This window comes from Orcinus orca, chromosome 13, assembly GCF_937001465.1.
Source record: "Orcinus orca chromosome 13, mOrcOrc1.1, whole genome shotgun sequence".
In the NCBI taxonomy this organism is placed as follows: Eukaryota; Metazoa; Chordata; class Mammalia; order Artiodactyla; family Delphinidae; genus Orcinus; species Orcinus orca.
Genome location: NC_064571.1, coordinates 59,966,682 through 59,986,769, shown reverse-complemented (window position 1 = coordinate 59,986,769; position 20,088 = coordinate 59,966,682). Strand labels below are relative to the sequence as shown.

Below are 20,088 nucleotides of genomic sequence, written 5' to 3'. Positions count from 1 at the left end.
AACTCAATAGATGGGTATTGTTCTCCTAGGTTCATTCCAAGTATTTTCTTGTACAGTTTTGACTTATTAAATATTCTGTTTTTCAGTAAAACTGTTGCAAGTCCAGTTACATACTTCCTTTCACCAGCAAGCACAATAGCTAGAATGAATCTGAAACACTCTTGGTGGCTGTCCTTCATCAGGCTCTTTACTGAGCTGTTCTGATGCTGTGTCAGACGTCTTAAGAGAGAGGCTCCTGTATGCTGAAAGAAAGCCTGGAGGAGCAACTGGGGTTCAAGTGGGCTTTTCGGACTCTTCAAGCTGAGATAGCTCTCCAAGAGACTGGTGGCTTTTCTGGTGTGCTGAAATGATCTCCCTCTCAGCAAGTTTATTTTGAAGGTTATTGAGGTGACAGCAGGCAGAGATTTGGGGCATCTTCTTCCCTCTGCTATTAACTAGCTGTGTGACCTTGAGCAAGTCACCTCACCTCTGCAGATCTGCATGTTCTCATTTGTACATACAGAGGTTGGATCAGTGTAACCTGCTGGGTCTCTTGGAGCATTAACTGGCTGTAACTACAGGATGCCCAGCAAACAGCAGCTTAATTAACTCCACAAAGTGTAAGGATAGAAAAAGGTCGGTTCTCCCTAGAAGCAGGTAAGTGTTAGGACAATCCAAATCTAAGAGCCTTTGTCTCTTTTCAGTTGTTCACCCACGTGCCGTTCCTTTGCTCTTTTGAATGCGACATGCTTTCTTACTGCTAATTTTCTTTTTCATTTCCTGAGGGTTTCAAAGGAGAAAACAGGACTTTCTATATTGTTCCAGGAATTCTCTTCCGTAGGAGCTGTGTTTGCCATTTGGTTGGAAGGACTGAACTGTATAATTTTTTCCTTGTTAGATGATTTCACAGGGAATTGGTAATAATAAGTTATATCTGGTTTTAGGAACTGAAGTTAGAGTTCATAATAGAGAGCAAAAAAGGAGCACCCTTTAGAAAATTGCATCGTATAATTTAAATTTTGCCTTACCTGCTCATTTTAAATTTTTTTGAAGAAGTTTCAGAGCTTTTGATGGAAGAAAGGAAATCATATACTTTCTTTTTGTTACTACAGGTAAAAAAATCCTAGGTTTATTCCTTTTTTGCTTCATGAGAGTATTTAATACTCATAAGCCACGTGAAGTTAAATAGAAATCCACAATGATCTGTTACGATTCGTGCTGTTCAGAAGTTTTAGAGATACGCTTTCTGAATTTAATAATCCGCTGTGTTAAATACCTGGAAGTTATATTTGACCACTTTAATTCATACTATGGATCTCGATTATTCGCTTGTTTCTTTATTCCCCTCAGATGATATTTTAGGTGGCTTGCCACACATTGTAATTGGCATAATAGTTAATTTCACTGAAAGCCCTATTCAAAAAATTTGAACATGATATGACTTTCCTTGACCCCCAATTTCTTCCTTTATGTAGATGAAAGGATACGCCCAGGTAAACCTCTTTAGGCATCCATGGCAATGATTATAATGGCAGATCTGCTGCTCCGCTTCTGATGCTGGGTTGGACCAGTTTTTACTTAAATCCTTCCACACAGAGCAGAGATGAGGTAGACGAGACAATCATCTGTATCATCCCCATCACAGTCAGGCTGATTCTTATTGAGAGAGAATGTGAGTTCCAGAAGACAAGAGGGGATATGGCTGAAGGTAGCAAGCGTACTACCTCACCTTTGCCCCATCATAAGCATTTTGGTCATTTGGAAGACTTAGAAGTTTATCTAAGAGGAAGAAAAAAAGAACCTGCTCAAAACAGGTTGACAGCACTGCACTGAATGGTGATGGGGAAGAGAGGGGAAGAGGCAACCCCATGGAGAATGAGAGTCATCACATGACCGTCTTAACTTTGGTCTCTTTTTTTTTTTTTCTTTGCGGTACACGGGCCTCTCATGGTTGTGGCCTCTCCCGTTGCGGAGCACAGGCTCCGGACGCGCAGGCCCAGCGGCCACGGCCCACGGGCCCGGCCCGTCCGCGGCACGTGGGATCCTCCCGGACCGGGGCACGAACCCGTGTCCCCTGCGTCGGCAGGCGGACTCTCAACCACTGCGCCACCAGGGAAGCCCAACTTTGGTCTCTTGATTCTTAGAAAGTCTCTTCATTCTTTTGGAATTTTGTTTGTTTGTTTCCTCTTACAAACAGTAACACTAGGAAGAGTCTTACAAAGTCTGTGGGAGATTATGAACTAGGGAACTGAAATTACTCTGTAGAAGCCATATGACGAGGAGTGTGATATTCATGGAATTCATGAGAAAAAGCACTTTAAATTTACACAGCAGATTCCTTCCTCATAACCCAGAGCGGTTTTTACAAAGAGAAAAAGGAGACACGTTCTCTGACTAAGCATACGTGATTGAGGAGAATAACATTGGGACTGCTGTTAATTACTGCTTGTATACGGAGGGGAAGGTGGCCCCGTGGAGGGGGCGGTGGGGGAGATGAGCAACCTTGGGAACTGGGAGCTGTGGCCCTGGTCCTGGCTTTTCCGCCACCCGTGGGACCTTGGCAAGTCATTTAAACCTCTCTAGATCTCAGCTTCTCATTTTTAAAGTTGAACTTCATGATTTCAAAGAGTTTTCCAGATTATTACCTTTTATGATTATTTAGAGCATCAGAAGGAAAGGGTGAGTTTTCCAGAGAGCCAAAACCTACCTTTCTGTGCCTCAAAAACTTGTTTTTATCTGACTGGATGGATATATTATTCAATGCATTAAGCACATCTCTGCTTTCTGAAACAGAGAGCACTAAATTTAACTTTCGCTGAATGACTCAAGGTTGTTGCTATGAACTATGATGTAATAGCCAGGTCCCCTTGGGGAACATAGAGGTGTGTAGAACTGTGTGCCTCAGAACCAAATGACGCAGCACACTGTCCTTTACACAGAAATGATTGTGAGGTTCTGATTTTTTGTGTGTTGCTTTTCTAAATATCACTTCTTTCTGTTTCCATTGTCTGTCTCGAGCTGTCCCTTTTTGTATTCCGCTTTGCTGCTTCTAGTGGGCTAGGAACAGGGGTCATGGATGAAGCAAGCTGGAATTAGGTCTGAAGTTAGGGCAGATGGTCACCAGGTGAGAGGTTTCGGGAGGCAGCCCTGAGCGTGGAGATTTGATGACTTCCTCAGGTCACTGCCTGAGGCCTTTGGGGTGTTCTGTGTCGCAGTAAGCGGCCCTTGGATAAGTACAGTATCAAGGTGTCTGGCTCTTCCTGTTTATGGAATGATGTAATGTTTGTGACCATCCTTCCTAGAGGAGAAAATAAGAATGAGAGCTGGGCAGGAATGCCATAGCCCAAGGGACTACAAGAGGGCTCAGAAATAGAAGCGTGTCAGCAGGAGGGCAGGTGTGCGGATCCGTGACACTGTCCAGGTGACTGACAGGCAGGGCCAAGCCTCATTTGTAGGGCGTCCCACAAGGTCATCCTGTTCACAGCCTTGGCTTGCAGCCATTCTCCACCATGACAGCCCATTACTGCCTTCTTTAGATGAAGCAGATACAGGGGGATTGGCAGTGGCAATGTTGAATTAGGACCCATGGATGCTGAACTTCTGGTTAATTGTTGTTCTTTTGATCCTCGGGACCACTTGCGGGTTGCTTAAGGAAATGTAAATCGATTATTCATTTCTGTGTATTTACACGTACGTGCCGCTTTATTAGCTTGCAAAATACAGTGTCATCCATTTCAGCATAAACGTGGACACTGACTAATTTGCACTTCTTTAATCTGCAAGCTTGGCAGTTTGGGGCGGCCTCCTACCTCCTCCATCCTCCCTCCCCACGCTCTCCCCTCTCCCACCCAGCAAAGCCAAGAATGTTATTTTAGGCTGTAGGAGCCATATTTAAAAAATACCACTGGGTTTCTCTAAGCTTTTCTGAAGTTTATAAATGAATGAATGAATGAATGAATGAATGAATGTCACATGGGCCAGTCTCCTGTGGGGCTCTCTTTGCTGTGTTTTCTGGGCACTCATGGGAGAAAAGCAGTCAGGCCTGGTGCTGTCCTGGGGCTACAGCTCCCCTGCCCAAGAGGGGGATAGGAGCTCATCCTGGGCAGGAGGAAGCCAGGAGGGTCCAATATATGTAGCTGTGGCTTCATCCAGGATTGTGTTTATGTTAACTCCTGGGGGTGTGGGGAAAAGCCAGAAGATGATTGGTAATTAGAGAAACAGGACTGTGCCACCCATTTTGGCATGGGAGTTAAGTGAGCCACCGTTGTGTCCCACTTATGCTAGAATTTTCCTCTCTTTTAACACCATCGGGAAGGATGAGGATGGGTACAGTGTGGAAGCAACATCTGCTTTCTTCCCTTTTAAGGCTGGCCCCTCCTGACTTCTAGAAAAATACCGCCATAATCGCTCTCAGGATTCTGGAATTACAGTCCTTGTAGCAGTGCAGCCTGAGGCCTTATTTATCCACAGCTTTGACTTCTTCTTTACTGATTTGGGCTGATACTCATGCAGTCTGTTGGGCTGGTTCTAATTATTTTGGCTCTCTTAATTATTGGATTGTGCATGACCTGTTCTGTTAAAATAATTTCTCAGCAAAAAAGAATTGAACCAGGTCAAGAGTACATGCATCTACCTAGTTCCTGTCTGCTTCTGCCTCTAACCCTTTGTGTCATATTAAATGAATCATTTTGCTTCCCTGTTTTTCATTTTTCTCTCTGTGAACACAGAGAGAATGATGTTTACCTTGTGACTTAAGATTTAGGGTCGCTAAGTGTCACACACTCTTGAAACGTAAATTGTTGCTATCGGTTTGATAGGACCATTCATGCTGCGTCCATGTAGTCTACATCTTTCTTTCTAATTATGAACTTTCATAAACACACGCTCATGATAGAAACTGCAGAAAACTGCAAAGAAGAAAACAAAAATCAACTGTAGCCCTCCAACTTAGTTATAGAATCCTGTTCAAAGTTTGATTTCTTTTCATCCAGTCTTTATGCAAATATATATACAAAGACATGTTTCTATAATATGCTATATACTGCTTTGTATCCAGCATTGAGCCACAAGAATTTTCCAATTGTAATCATTTTTAATATCTGCAAAGTATTTTAATATGTGGGTGCGTCGCCTTCTAGCTAACTAATCACTAGTCTCTCCTACTCGAGCCTCTCCTCATATCCTTTTTTGTCTACCTGACGGAATCATCTCCCAGAAATAAAACTTGATCCTATCACTTCCCTGCTTAAATCCTTCTGCAGCTCCTGGTTACTTGCTGGATGAGGTCTCGCTGTGTGGGGGAAGGAGCTTTTCCTGCCTGGTCTCTGCCAACCTCTCCTCTTAGCTCTTTAGTTCTCATCACGCTCTATCTCACACAGCACCGAACAACCTCCTGTCTGTCAGTTCCTCTCAATGCTCCTTACCTCTGCACCTTCCCTTTTGCTCTTCTGCCATCTGGGATGCCCACTCCTGCCTCTGATGCCACCACCCCTGTGACCTGGCTGTCTCTGGCTCCTTTCTAAGGTTCCCTGCGGGAGGCCTTCTCTGCCTTTCCCTCGTCGGGAACCTGTTTCTCTGGACAGTTCTGTAATGACTTGCTTGGATCTCCATCACTCAAATGACTCTGGGCCCCCTCCAGGGCATTCTCCATGCTAGGGCAAGAGGGAAGTGTTTTCTGGCCGGTTTGTTTTAAAAAATCGATTCTGATCATTGATTCTGGTCATTTACAATCTGGGGTGGCTTCCACTGGGGCTCACAATAGAGGCCAAGTCTCGATCCACGTTCAGGCTCTCTGCGATCCAGCCCCCGTCTTCTTCTCCAGCGCCATCTTCCCTGATATCTCCTCAGCCCAGTCTCGCAGGCCTTCCTCGTCAAAGCCCTCATACCTGCCCTTCCTTCTGTTCCACGAGGATACTTCTGATGATCCTTGGGACCTCAGCCTTCTTGGACGGCCTCCACCTTTCCCTCAGCACTCAGCCACCCTCTTCTGTGCTCTCAGAGCACTGTGTGCTTCTCCCTTATGTCAGAGTTGTGATTTGGCATCTGTCTGTGCTATTATTTCCATAATGCCACTGTCCTTCACTAGACTTTAAGCTCTCTGAGGGTGAGACTTGTGTTCGTTTTCATTTATAGGTAGGATTGGCTTGGGGGAAAATCGCAAGGTCCAGTAGCTGACGTTAGAAAAGCTACCAACAAATCAAGCTAGATGAGACCAGGTCCGTCCCAAGTCACCAAGTGGGGCAATGCCAGACGCATGGAGTAGAGGTGATCTCCTATAGTTCTTGGAATAGCCTATGAAATCAACATTATCAGCCTCATTTGAACTCAGACTCAGATATTTTCATGAAGGTAGCAGGGGGGAGGGCCATAATTTAATGTTAAGTCAACCTCGAGGAGCGGGGGCTGTGTGGAATGAAGAACATGCTGGTCCAGGCTGTCTACTGGGAGGTGACAGACCTCCTGGTGTGTGGTGGTGGAGCCCCAGGTGTTCGTTTGTGTGTCTCAGGATGCATTTGGGCAGCTGGCTGGCTTGTTGTATGGCCTTAAACCAGCCAGGCAGAGAGAAGCAGTGCGGCCAGAAGCAGGGAGCCCTGCAGGGGCTGATTTTATCTCTGCACATTGGTGCTCCTGGGAATTCGTGGTGTTCTCTGAGCCCTTTTGCATGTGCCCGATAGAAGTGGAGGCAGCTGTTGGCCAGGGTCCCAGGGTCCTCGGAGGGCACAGTGCTAAATCCCGAGGAAGAAGTCCCCAGGTGCTCAGACCTGAGCAAACGCAGGTACTTCTGAGCCCTGCAGGGCAACGGAGGTGGCCTTTCTGCTTCTAGTCCCGGGCTTTTAAAGTTACCCCCAGAGGAGGCTGGAGGCTGGGGGCTGTGGAGGCCCTGGGACACCGGTGATCCAGCCTCAGGCTTTGAAAACCAGACAGAGGCAGAACAGAAGTCTCTGGAAAAGAGAATAATCCATAAAGGATGCTGCCAGAGAGTTTTAAAACATTTCTTCCGTATTTCCTTAAATTAGGTTTTTCTTTTAATTACCGAGTTATCCTTCAGAAACTTGGAACGGCCCCACTCCTTATCAGCATATTCCTTGTCAATTATGCACGGGCTCAGGCTTATGGCGCTGAGGGTGATGCTTAAGTATGAGGCAGCTGGAAGTTCTTCCCCTTGGGCTGAGGGGAGTGATAGGAATGCTAATGGGCTGTAGCTCTGGGCTGAGCTGGCAGCTGAAGGAGAGGCCTCCCTGAGCACAGGGCTGGGGGACCGTGTGGGGAGCAGAGGAGAGGCTCACGGCCTGGCTGCTGACCCAACTGGATGAATGGGGGCTGGGGGTTAACCTGTAATTTTTGTGATTCTGATCAACTCTGCCTGCTTCCTGGGTTCTTAGCACCGTATCCTCAAATAGCTGATTGAAGCGATGCTTAGCAAAACTGCCTATTGGCACTTTTTTTTTTTCCTGCCCAGTTGTCTATGCCATTCATGCTGCTTGATGTAAAATTAGGGTCGGAAACATTTCGTGGGCATGTTTGGATGAGATGTGGGCTGAAAGGTGGTGTGTGTGTGTGTGTGTGTGTGGGCACGAGCACCCACGTGTGCGTTATAAGGTGCAATGAGCACGGAAGTAAATAAGCTACAGCTCTGGACTCTATGCAAGTTATCTCATCCTGTCCTCGTCCGCAGACAAGGACTTGTGACCACTACATGTGATAAGCGCAGGTGGAAAACAGAAAGAGAATTAAAGCTCTCCTTCACGCTGTCACTGGAACTGGACCAGAGGTACATTTGTGTTTCAGGCTCAAGCACCCGACGGTTATCTTGGCTGCTTGAACTATGTGGGTAGGTGGGTAGTTCTGGTAGGAGAAAGGATGGGGACTTCAGTTTGAAGTGTGCATCTGTGGGGTGGGCCCTCTCCGCCTTCCCTCCAACAGAGATTCCCTTCGGAGGCGGGTTCCACTTGGCCAAGGAGGAGGTTCACCCTCCAATCCTCGCTTTAGGTATTGAATCCCAACACCGCTCCCCCAATTTGGGACCTATGTGGGTCTGGGGCTCTGGGATGGAATCTCTGCCCCAAATGGCCCTCCTTCCCGTCCATGATTCCCACACCTTCCTCTGTCTTCCCAGCCACTCCTGTGCCCCTTTTGTGTTTCCTCTGCCTCGGTCAGGGGTTTAGGCACCTGAAAACCTGCTCGGCAAGCAGGGAAAGAAGTCTTTGCCTGCAGCGCTTTAGACAGTGGTTTCCTCCAGTCTTTGTTTGTGCTTCCTTGTGAGTAGAGGGCAGTGTGAGAGCAAAGGGGATGGAAATACACAAATTAATATGACGAGAAAAGCGATGCCACGCGTCAATCCGTGCCCGCCTGCTCTGTCCTTGTTCACTTAAGAGGACTAATTAGGCATGATCAGATGTAGTCATAGTGACTCTCATCTGACAAAGTCTGTTAAGATGTCTAAGAACTGGTTCTGGAAGCAGATGCAAATTCAGTGCCAGCTCTGTCAGTCGTTAGCTGTGGGATTTCAGGCAGATTATTTAACCTCTCTGAGCCTCCGTTTCCTTCTCTGTAAAATAGAACCTATCTCATGGGGGATAGAACCTGGCACATAGCAAGTCCTCAGTAAATTATCATCATCACTATTTAGCTATGTGCCTTAGTTAGTGCCTTATTTGTAAGAGGGACAGGATATCTGCCTTATGTAACTAACAAGGATGCGGAAGAAGGCACTTTCAATACAGCATCACAGGCCGTACAATAAATAAGAGCGTGATTATCATTTTCCTATAACTACACTAAAGCAATTCTGGGGGTCTCAAAAGTGTGCTTATCTGGCTGCAGATTTATGTCCTGATTTTGAGATGCCTGGAGCTGTTGCAGGAGCCGGAACACATGGGAAATAGTGTAAAAGCTTCTAGAAACAACGGTCCTGTCCTGACTGTCATCTTCCTGCCGCTGCTGCAAATGGCTTTGAGATTTGGCTTCTTCTGCTGTAAGGTTCTTGCACTGGAAGGTGGTGAGTGCCATCCTCAGCTCTTGTTGGAGCGAATCCTTGATAATTCATCCAATCTGGAGATTTTATTGCTCCTTTGCTTCTTGTCTCTGGCACCCACCAGGCCACCCAGCTATGAGAGGGTGGACTGAAGTATCGCTAGTAAAAAAGGGAGTGAAGTTCGAACTTATCAGTTTTGCTTAATCATTGCTTAGCCTTGATCATTACTTAGAAAAAGTTGAAAATATCAATTAAAAACAGTTTGTACTGTTTTTGGAAATTGATTTCAATCATCTGTCAAAGCCCAGGAGTACAATTCTATCAGTGATCCAGCAATAGAATAGGCTTTCCCTTTAGATCCTGAAGGCTGGCTTTAAAGGGGCTCCTAGTTTCCATTTATCTTGATGTGTATCTGTGACACCTCCCAGCATAAATCCAGCAGCTCATCTGGTGAAGAGGATACAAGAACATTGTTCACGGCAGCAAATATGTTTAAATGTTTTCACAGTCTGAGCAAAGCTATTGCCCTTGTCTATATTTTCATAAATGAGCTCTACCAGACGTTGCTTTCCTCATCTCCAGGTACAGTAGCAATTAGTCAATTCAGCTCTATCCAGGACTTATCTTCATGAAGGAAACAAACTTTTGAAAGTGTAGCTCAATTTGAAGGATTCTATCAAGGCACCTGGAAGGGGCCAAGAGTGCATTGTTTTTGTTTTGTTTTGTTTTGTTTGCGGTACATGGGCCTCTCACTGTTGTGGCCTCTCCCGTTGCGGAGCACAGGCTCCGGACACGCAGGCTCAGTGGCCATGGCTCACGGGCCCAGCCGCTCCGCGGCACGTGGGATCTTCCCGGACCGGGGCATGAACCCACATCCCCTGCATCAGCAGGCGGACTCTCAACCACTGCGCCACCAGGGAAGCCCGAGTACATTGTTTCTAAGGATCATTTGCCGTGGGACACTGCCAACACGCTCTAAAGTGGGCAGCCTTTCTCCAGTACGCTGCTCTTTTTTGAGTACTTGGGAAATTGCTAAAGTATCAGTATTTATAGGTCATCGTGTGGCAGGTGGGAGATAGCTTTCTCCCTCTCTCTCTCTCTCCCTCCCTTCCCCTCTCCCCATTTCAGAGTTGTTGTTTAGTTGCACTTTGTTACTTTTCAGTTTTTGTGGAACTATATTGTAGATTCAGAAAGTAGGTCCTCCGTCTAAAAGTCACTTGCTGAATAAATGTTTGTTGGACAGATAAGTAAGTGAAAGAAAGAATAAATGGTGAGGTGATTGACTGTTGTTGGCAAAAGGCAGTGACTGACACTTGGCCACTAATTTTTTTTCGCCAATGCTGAAGATGAGGACAAAATTACTGCTGTCCTTCAGGTCAGGACTCATGCTTCACTGGTCCTGCCTATGAAGGGGGATGGGAGGGGAAGGGGTGGATAGACACTGTCCTTTATTAAGCATCGACTATGGACTTGGCGGTGTTAGGACACTCTATGTATGTTATCTCGTTTGATCCTCATGACAATTCTGGGAGGTTTTATTACCTCTATGTTACAGATGAGGAAATGGAGGCTCCGAGTGGTCCAGGTTATTGTTCTAAGTCACACAGCTGGTTCCAAAGCCAGCATTCTAGTTTGCACTCTTGCATGCTGCTTCTTATACGCACATGTTAAATGCAAAAAAAGCCCCATATTCCCAAGCTTCTCCTGATATTTAGAGTGTAAATGTTTAACCTTCGATTAAAAAATATATATATTCATTCATATTCACACGAATTGAAAAAGTCATGGGGACGGGAGAGGGAAGACAGCTTGGGTTTTCTTCCCACACTGACTATTTGGATGTCTCCCTGAATCCAGGAGATTTTAACTTCAAGTGTGTATTAACAACAGCTTGAGACCCAGGTGCTATTAAGACAGCTTTTGTCCAGACTTTATTGATCTCTCTGAGGTCAGCATGTTGTGACCAGAGCAAGAGTAACTAGAAGTGACTGTTGGCCTGTCCCTGTAACACGGTATCCCCTGTGGGAGGGAAGATACCACAGTGTGTGAGACTCCTGCATCCACTGGGTCGATGGCTGTATTTGGTTTCACATGAGATGGGGCTCAGGACACAAGGCATGGGATGGGGTGTCGGTTATTAATGTGTCTGCCTTCTCTCCAATGGCATCATCATGTCCCCCTTTCCCACATTGGCAATTCTGAGATGGCAAAAAGAGGCCAGGGCCTGTCTCCACATCTCGATTCTCTGGTCTCCTGCTAGAGAGAGAAGGTGCAGGGGAGGATAAGAGAATGGGGAGGGAGAGAGAGGCAGAGAGTACCCAGCTGGGCTGAAATCCCCCATTAAGCCGCATAGAATCACATCCTCTCTTCAGCCTCTAATCGTAAATCCCCAACCCACCAGATACATCATTGACTGTATGCTCTGATGGTTCTGAGAAACTGAGAATCCCTGGCTTGAAAGTTTTAAATATTGTATTCGTTTTTATTGTAGACACAGCAACATAACTAAATGAAAGGACATTTAAATTTTAATTCAGCAAACCAGTCATCATCCACTACCGTAACCCAGTGAGAATTTCCACCTTTGTACAGGATCAGGCCTGTTTGAACAGTTATTTCTGGTTTTCTCCACTGTTACTTTTTCAAAAAAAAAAAACTTGCTGTGATGATGTTCACTCTTTCTGCAATAGGTTGAATCCCTCAGCCTTGGCATTGAACCTTCCCTCTTTGGCCCGTAGAGATCATGTGTTTACAGTTCAAGGAACTCACTTCAGTCTTGCCTTTAAGGAATAGTCCAGTTGTCTGGGTTTGTTCAGGTAAATAAAGTAGCAGCAGCAGAAGTAGTAACAGTAATAGTAGTAGTAGTAATAATAATAATAATAATAATGGAAGCTTACAGTAATAGTATTATATAAGCATTACATTATGTAAGTATCTCCTCCTATGAGATAGATGGACTATTACTGTCTATATACTACAACTGAGGAAACTGATACCCAGAGAGGTTAAAGAACTAGCCAGAGGCACACAGCTAGTGAGCGGTGAAACCAGAATGCAAATCCATGCTGTCTTGCTCCAAAGAGAGTATAGAGGGAACACAAATATAATTATATGCTTCTAAGAAGTTGATTCTCCATGAGTAATAAGAAGTAATTATAGCAGAACATGCTAGTATGTTGTGGAGAAAGAATCTAAGCAAAGAATAACATTCACACCTTTCAGACACTTGCGCTATCACCCCCTCTTGCTCTTAGTTGCTTTTGCTTTAATTGGAGTCTTATTCACCTTCATCTGGAAATCTCCTCTCTCCAGTACAGAAGCCACCAGCCACATGAGACGACTGAGAGCTTGAAATGAAAGACTTGGTGTGAAAAAAAGCGTGTCAAATACCTCATTAATAATTTTCAAAATCTTGATTGCATGTTAAAATATATTAAAATTAATATCACCTGTTTATTTTTGTAGTGTGACTATAAGAAAATTTAAAATTGTATATGTGACTTGCATTCTATTTCTACTGGACGTCAACACTCTAGATTTACTGATTTTATATCTTTCTCCTTTCAATTCTGAAGACTTCATGATGGGTTTGCCCTTCAGGACTGGTTTTGGTCATCTGGGGCTTAAAAGTCATCTTTAAGCTACTAAGCTTACTGTACTTAGTTTATTTATCTAAGCGAGGGCTGTTCATACTCATTCAAGGAGGGGATGAGGAAAACCTTTTCTTTTGTTTGTTTAGCACCTGATTCCCTCAGAAATTAAATCTCATGGACAAGAACATGGTAGCCACCCTGCCCTGTGTGCCCCACAGTTGATCTTTCCTTTTAAATCGGGATGTGCACAGGCAGAGCTGGTAGGAAAAGCGTTCTTCATTTTTCTGCCCATGGGCTAGTTATGGAATTCCAAGTTGCCTTTGAAATGTTTTAGGAAACAATGCAGACTGTTCACTGACACTTTCATCTGCTAGAGGACCTAAAGCATCAATTATACTGTAGTTGTCAGCAACCTCTTACACGTCATGGATCCAGAGAGAAGTCACAGCCTCGACTATTGAGGAACTTGGGACATTCAGGGGGAGGCAGACTTGCTGACCTATTAGGAAATAACGAAGACTGAGTAACTAGAGTCAGATTGTGTGGCTCAGCCTCTAAAATCAAAATAAAGCCAGAGAACGGGGTGGGGGGGGGGAGCTATATGGGCTGCATGCGTGGGGAAGACTTTTTGAATGAAGGCTGTAGGCCTGGAGGGCTTAGTAGGTTGTAGATCGTTCTAAGGTGAAGGCTGTAGGTATAGGAAGAAATGGGCGTGACACTGCCAGGGGACACATCTGGGAGGGATGGGGGGAGCCCCTGGGGACCAGTCACATGTAAGTGTAAGTGAGCTGGGGGGCAGGGATAGATGATAGGGGCCCGTAGCCTGGGCTTGATTCAGGGGAAGCTGATGGTATGTTCTCGATGGGGCAAAACAGAGCTGGATGATGAAAACCCCAGGCTTATTGCTCTCAGGGACCACCAGAAATTTTCTCATCTCCTGTTGGCCTAAGTGTGGAAGTTGGTACATTGGCACAGCGTTGAAGCTATTCAGTGTACAGTTACGTAGCACCTACCTTTTGCCAGGCACCTTAGTTTTCAATAAACACATAATTCTAAAATACATACAACGTTACATGATGGCAAGTAAAGCTGTGTCCCACTTATAGTTATCAATTTAAAGAAACATATTAAGCTCATGATACTGTGAAAGGCAGGTGGATATAACAAACATCTTAACGGTTTTCATGTTCTGCATTACGGATGGGCAGCTGAGGCTCCAGAGGCCCCAGGTCTTCACACAGCAGGTTTATCTAAGAGCGGTGTGCAGGGTGGGATGGAAAATGGGGAGAGAGTGGCCAAGAGGCCAGTTAGCCAACTGTTTAGGAGTGAAGTGAAGACTCCTTAGGAGTCTTGAGAAGTGGTGAGAATGGAGAGGAAACATGAGAGCCACTGGTTAGACCCTTGTTCAGGCAGCTGTTTCACGTGTCTGTTTATCTCTCTGTGTACTTGGTTGGTCTGCGATGCTCATTTAGGGTTCAGACTCCTAGTGCGTCTGATTGTTCTGTTGGTGAGCGTGGGCAGATGCCGAGAGGTAATTCATAATCCAGCGCTGACATTTATTGGGCCTTAGAGTGGGCCACATCCTGTGCGACGTCTCTTTCGTTCCTCGCAATAACTCCATAACGTAACTGCCGTTATTCCCCCTCTTTTACAGATGAGGGAACCAAGGCTCAGAGAGGTAAGGTAATTTACCAAAAGTCACACAGCTGGGAGTCAAATCCGAGTCTGGCTGACCTCAAAGCCTTTAGCCACTGCATATACTGCCTCATCATTGATTGACTCTAATGACTTTTAACAGCATCTTCTGCTGTTTCTCACTTTTCTCCCTCATTTAACCTAGAGTGTGAGTTTCTGTAAGTTAGCTTAGAATTTGATTCCTTTCTCTAAGCATCAGAAACAACAGAAATTCACCAGCCCCTAAGCCCCATTTTTAACCCCTGTGCAGCATATTTTATATATCTTATTCTATGGTTTATATCATCATTAAAGTGGCTCCACTTGGCCCTTTAAAAAGCTAATTAATCACTAAATATAGACCACAAGTTGTTCTTTTCAACCCCCTGCGTGTCTCTTTCCCCCCATTGTGAGATGCCATCTGGTGCTATGAGCTCATGCTTTTTGTGTTCCTTTTCAGAGAGCCAGATTCATTGCTCTCTAAACCCGGAAAGCCAGTTCATTTCAAAGTTCGCATGCATGGCTTTGAAAAAATTTGCATCTAATGCCTCCTTGTGGATTTTCACAGTATCACTCTTCAACATGTTGCATGGCATTTCTGTCTTTACCACTGTCTATGTATATATGTATATATATACTTGTCTTTTTACCGAAAGGACTTAATTTGTCTTTGGCAAATTAAGCAACTAGAGGTCTTTTCTGGTGTGATTTTTGTCAAGTTTCATTTTGTCAGTTTTACATGTGTGCTGTAGGAAGCCAAAACTTAATAGCATACTTTACTCTTTGAATCTGTTTCACTTTCTGCTTTAACAGTGGAACAAGTGTTTAAGAAAAAGGAAATAAAAGAGCTAATCGCAGGCCTCTGACGCTACTGCTGATCTGTCCTTTACTCCATCTTTCTCTTCCAATTCTGCCTGAAGTCTCTAATCATCTTCCAAGGGAGTAGAGCACCAGGGCTGTAGAGCATTTTCTTGCAAACTCAAGAGAGAAGCTCTGGGTTCCCTACCACACACCCAGTCTTTGGGACCTTTGGGTTACTGCTTGTTACTCTCCAGTCCAGACCTTGTCACTCTTCCCACTTCCTTTTTCTTCTCATTTCAAGTTCTTGGCAGTCTAAATTTAACTTGGGAGCCTACTGGGGAAGGAAAGGTAATTTGGTGATGTGTGCACTGCTTACCTCATTCCTGGCACACGTGTGGCGCTCTCCTGGGGGAGCAGGAGAGCACTGGGCTGGCCGGCTGCCTGCCTCCTTTCTGCTACTCTCTCTGTCCACTGGGATCACGCCTGTTCCCAGCAAGGGGCGGAGGAGGAGATGGGCTCTGAGAGTATTAGCAATGATGTCAAGGGACCACATATTTCCCTGGCACAGGAGTTGGTGGAAGGCCAGCCCCACTGAGTCCGAGAGGAGAATTTCTCCCCAATCCAAACCCTGTCTCTACCATTAAGTAGCTTCCGTGAGATGCAGGAAGGATGAAGCCACTAAGTCAGCCACGAGCCAATCCAGTCTCCAAATAATGTGTGTTGAAAGGTATGGATAATATACAAACAGAAGGCTCAGTTAGGTATCCGCTTTGTTTCCAAAAGAGCATATGTTTGTACTAAACTGAAAAAATTTGTTTTTCACTTCAAACTGACAGTTCATTTACTAACTGCGGTTCTCAAACTTATGGTTACCAGGGGGGAAGGGTGGGGGGAGAGGGATAGATTGGGAGTTTGGGATTGACATGTACACCCTGCTATGTTTAAAATAAAATGCCTTTCCATGAAAAAAAAAAAAAAGCTGCAGTTCTCACTACCCACAGAATTAAGATGCATTTCTAAAAGCGTAAGGATTTCTAACTTTCCTGAGTGAGCATTATACAAAGTTTGGGTAACACCATATATGTTAAAAGCTTGGTTATTGCTTTGCACTGTGGCCTTGGGCTAGTTACTTAACCTCTCTGAGCTTCAGATTTTTCTACCTGCTTACTGGAGCTAATAATACCTATTTCATATTTAGCTCATAGGGGATTTTGGTGAGTATCAAATGGATTTTGTCAATGCCTTTTTTTTTTTTTTGGCATCTATGGGGTGATTTCTGTGCTTTAGTCTATCGATAAGGTATATTACATTAATTCATCTTCATGTGTTGAACCAACCTTACATTCCTGGCGTAAATCCCATTTGGTCGTGATGTACAATCCTTTTTATATGTTGCTGAATTCACTTTGCTAGTACCTTGTTGAGGACTTCTGAATACATATTCATAAGAAATATTTTGTAATATTCTTTTCTTGTGATACCTTTGTTTTTTGTATCAGGGCAATTCTGACCTCATACAATGATTTGGGAATTGTTCCCTCCTCTTCTGTTTTTGTTTCTGTTTTTGTATTTTTTTGAAGAGTTTATGAAACATTGTTAATTTGTCTTTAAACATTTGGTAAAATTCACCAGTGAAGCTCTTTGGTCCTGGACTTTTCTTTGTGGGAATTTTTTTACTAAGTTAATTATTAACTCATTCTCTTTACTTGATATAGATCTGTTTAAATGTTCTATTTCTTCTTGAGTCAGTCTTGGTAATTTGTGTCTTTCTAGGAAGTTATCATTTAATCTGTGTTATATAATTTGTTGGCATATAGTTTTTTCACAGTATTCTCTTATACCACTTTTTATTTCTCTAAGACGGTTAGTAATGTCTTCTGTTTCATTCTTGATTTTAGTAACTTGAGTCTTCTCTCTTTATCTTAAATGGTCTAGATAAAGATTTGTCAATTTTATTAATGTTTTCAAAGAACCAAGTTTTGTTTTTTTTAATTTTCCTTATCTTTCTAGTCCCTACTTCATTTATTTCCACTCTAATTATGTAATCTCTCTCCTTCTGCTTTGGGTTTAGTTTGTTCTTCTCTTTTTAATTTCTTCAGGTGGAAAGTTAGGCTACTGATTTGAGACTTTCTCTTTTAATGTAGGCATTTGCAGGTATAAATTTCCCAGTAAGCACTGCTTTAGCTGCGTCCTATAAATTTTCATATATTGTGATTTTGTTTTCATTAATCTCAAAGTGTTTTTAAATTTCCCTTGTGATTTGTTTTTTTTTTTTTTTTTTTTTTTTTTTTTGTGGTACGCGGGCCTCTCACTGTTGTGGCCTCTCCCGTTGCGGAGCACAGGCTCCGGACACGCAGGCTCAGCGGCCACGGCTCACGGGCCCAGCCGCTCCGCGGCATGTGGGATCTTCCCGGACCGGGGCACGAACCCGTGTCCCCTGCATCGGCAGGCGGACTCTCAACCACTGCGCCACCAGGGAAGCCCTGTGATTTGTTTTTGATGCATTGGTTGTTTAGAAGTGTGTTACTTAATTTCCACAAATTTCTGAATTTCCAAATTTTCCTTCTGTTATTGATTTCTAATTTCATTGTATTGTGGTCAGAGAACATACTTTGTATGACTTTCTTTAAATTTATTGAGATTTGTTTTATTGCCTAAAATATGGGGTATGCTGGGGAGTGTTCTATTTGCACTTGAAAATTATGTATATTCTGCTGTTTGGTGGAGTGGTCTATAGATGTGTGTTTTGTCTAGTTGGTTTATAGTGTTGTTCAAATCTTCTGTTTCCTTGTTGACCTTCTATCTAGTTGTTCCACCATTATCGAAAGTGGAATACTGAAGTGCCCAACTATTATTGTTGAATTGTCTATTTCTTCCTTTAATTCTGTCAGTTTTTTCAAGTATTTTGGGGCTTTGTTGGTAAGCGGATAAAATATGTTTATAGTTGTTATATCTTCTTAGTGGATTGACCTTTTTATCACTATAAAATGTCTTTTTTTGTCTCTAATAACACTTTTGGTCTTAAAGTCTATTTTGCCTGATGTTAGTATAGCTATTCCGTCTCTCTTTTGGTGACTGTTTTCATGGTATATCATTTTCCATCCTTTTGCTTCCAACCTACTTGTGTCTTTGAATCTAAAGTGTGTCTCTAGTGGACATCACATAGTTGGGTCACGTTGTTTTGCCTATAATGCCAATCTCTGCTTTTGGTTGGAGTGTTTGGTCTATTTATATTTTAGTCCATTTATGTTTACCTGTGTTGTAACATTACAAATGTTCTTTGTTTCTTCATGTGGATTCAGTTACTGTCCTTTCATTCAGCCTGAAGGGCTCCCTTTAGTATTTCTTGTAGGGTAGGTCTGCTAGTGACACATTCTCTCAGTTTTTGTTTAACTGGAAATGTCTTCATTTTCCCTTCATTTCTGAAGGATAGCTTTGCTGAATATAGAATTCTTGGTTGATAATCTTTCTTTCAGTACTTTGAATATGTCATTCCACTCCGTTTGACCTCCATGTTTTCTGATGAGAAATCAGTTTCTAATCTTCTGAGGAGCTCTTATACATGATACATTACTTTTTTTCTTGCCATTTTCAAGATTATCTGTCTTTGGCTTTCAACAGTCTGGGTGTGGATCCCTTTGAGTTTATCCTATTTGTACTTCATCAAACTTCTTAGATGTGTAGATTCATGTTTTTCATCACATTTAGGAAGTTTTTGACAACTGTTTCTTCAAATATTCTTTTTGTCCCCTTTTCCCTCTCCTCCTTTTTGGGTCTCCCATTATACTCCTCAGACTGGATAATCTCAATTGATCTATCTTCAAGTTTGCTGATTCTTTTTTCGGCCTGCTCAAAATTTTGTTGAGCCCCTCTAGTAAATTTTTAAATTTCCATTTTTATACTTTTCAACTTCAGAATTTCTATTTGATTTTTTTTTCTGTCTCTTTTCATACTTTCCATCACTTTACTGATATTCTCTATTTGGTGAGACATCATTCTCACACTTGTCTTTAGTTCCTTGGACATGGTTTCCTTTAGTTCTTTGAACATATTTAAAACAGTTGATATAAAGTCTTGGGTAGGGACTTCCCTGGTGGTCCGTAATTGAGACTCCGTGCTTCCACTGCAGGGGGTGCAGGTTCGATCCCTGGTCGGGGAACTAAGATTCCACATGCCGCGCGGAAAGTCTTGGTTAGGTAAATCCAATGTCTGGGCTTCTTCAGTGACAGTCTCTATGGACTGACATTTTTCTTCTATGTAGGAGCCTTTTTCTGTGTATGTTTTATACTTTTTAATTGAAACTGGACATTTAAAATAATATAGCAACTCTGGAATTTAGATTCTCCCTCCTCCTCAGGGTTTGTTATTGTTTTTGTGTTGTTGTTTTTTCCTTTAGTGACTCTACTGAACTAATTCTGTAAAGTCTGTATCCTTTGTCATATGTGGGCCCTGAAGCCTCTGCTTGGCTAGCTTAGTGGGATGCTAATGATTGGACAGAAGTGTTCTTAACTGCCTGGAACCAATAAGTCCCCCAGTCTTTGCCAATGGGCTCTGCGTGTGTGTTGGGGCGTGTGTTCAACTCTACTTTAACCTTCGCTTCCTGCTGACACAGAGCCTCAAGGTTAGCCCGAGGATGAGTATCAAGTGGAATGACAGTTTTGAAAAACACAAATGAGAGCTATTATTGCAGTCTGTTGTCTTTTATTATTCTCAGACCAGGTCATTTGCTCTTTGTAAGCACAGGCATTTTCTGACTTATAAACACGTAACTTATATGTAAACACCGAACTTACATGCCTTAGACCTCACAACCACCGCCAGGGGCCTATGTTGAAAAAACAAAGAGAAAAATAGAAAGAGCTGTGAGCTTTTAGAGAATCTGTGGTTTCATAAGGAAAAAAAAAAAAAGCTTCCAAAAAAGCAGAGATAGTCCTGGATAGTTTCTTAGCTGCCTGCATCCGCATTACTTGGGCTGTTTTGTTAAAAGTCAGGTTCCTGGCTCCATCCCATATCTTTTGAGTCAGAATATCGTGGGTTGGGTCCAGGAGTCTACATTTTAAACTAGCT

At 43.4% G+C, this 20,088-nt stretch overlaps 1 protein-coding gene across 5 annotated transcripts in view; it reads left to right on the top strand.

The window, feature by feature from the left end:
• The window catches only part of TMEM178A (transmembrane protein 178A), a 92,472-nt gene that overhangs the window by 57,418 nt on the left and 14,966 nt on the right, over positions 1-20,088 (top strand). Inside the window, exon 1 of one of the 5 annotated variants that reach the window (XM_033419222.2) lies at positions 15,616-15,748. The exons of the other annotated variants lie outside the window; for them this stretch is intronic. The gene's annotated coding sequence lies outside the window, so the exon portion shown is untranslated. Of the gene's footprint in view, positions 1-15,615; positions 15,749-20,088 lie in introns of those variants that run through there. 5 annotated transcript variants of the gene reach the window in all.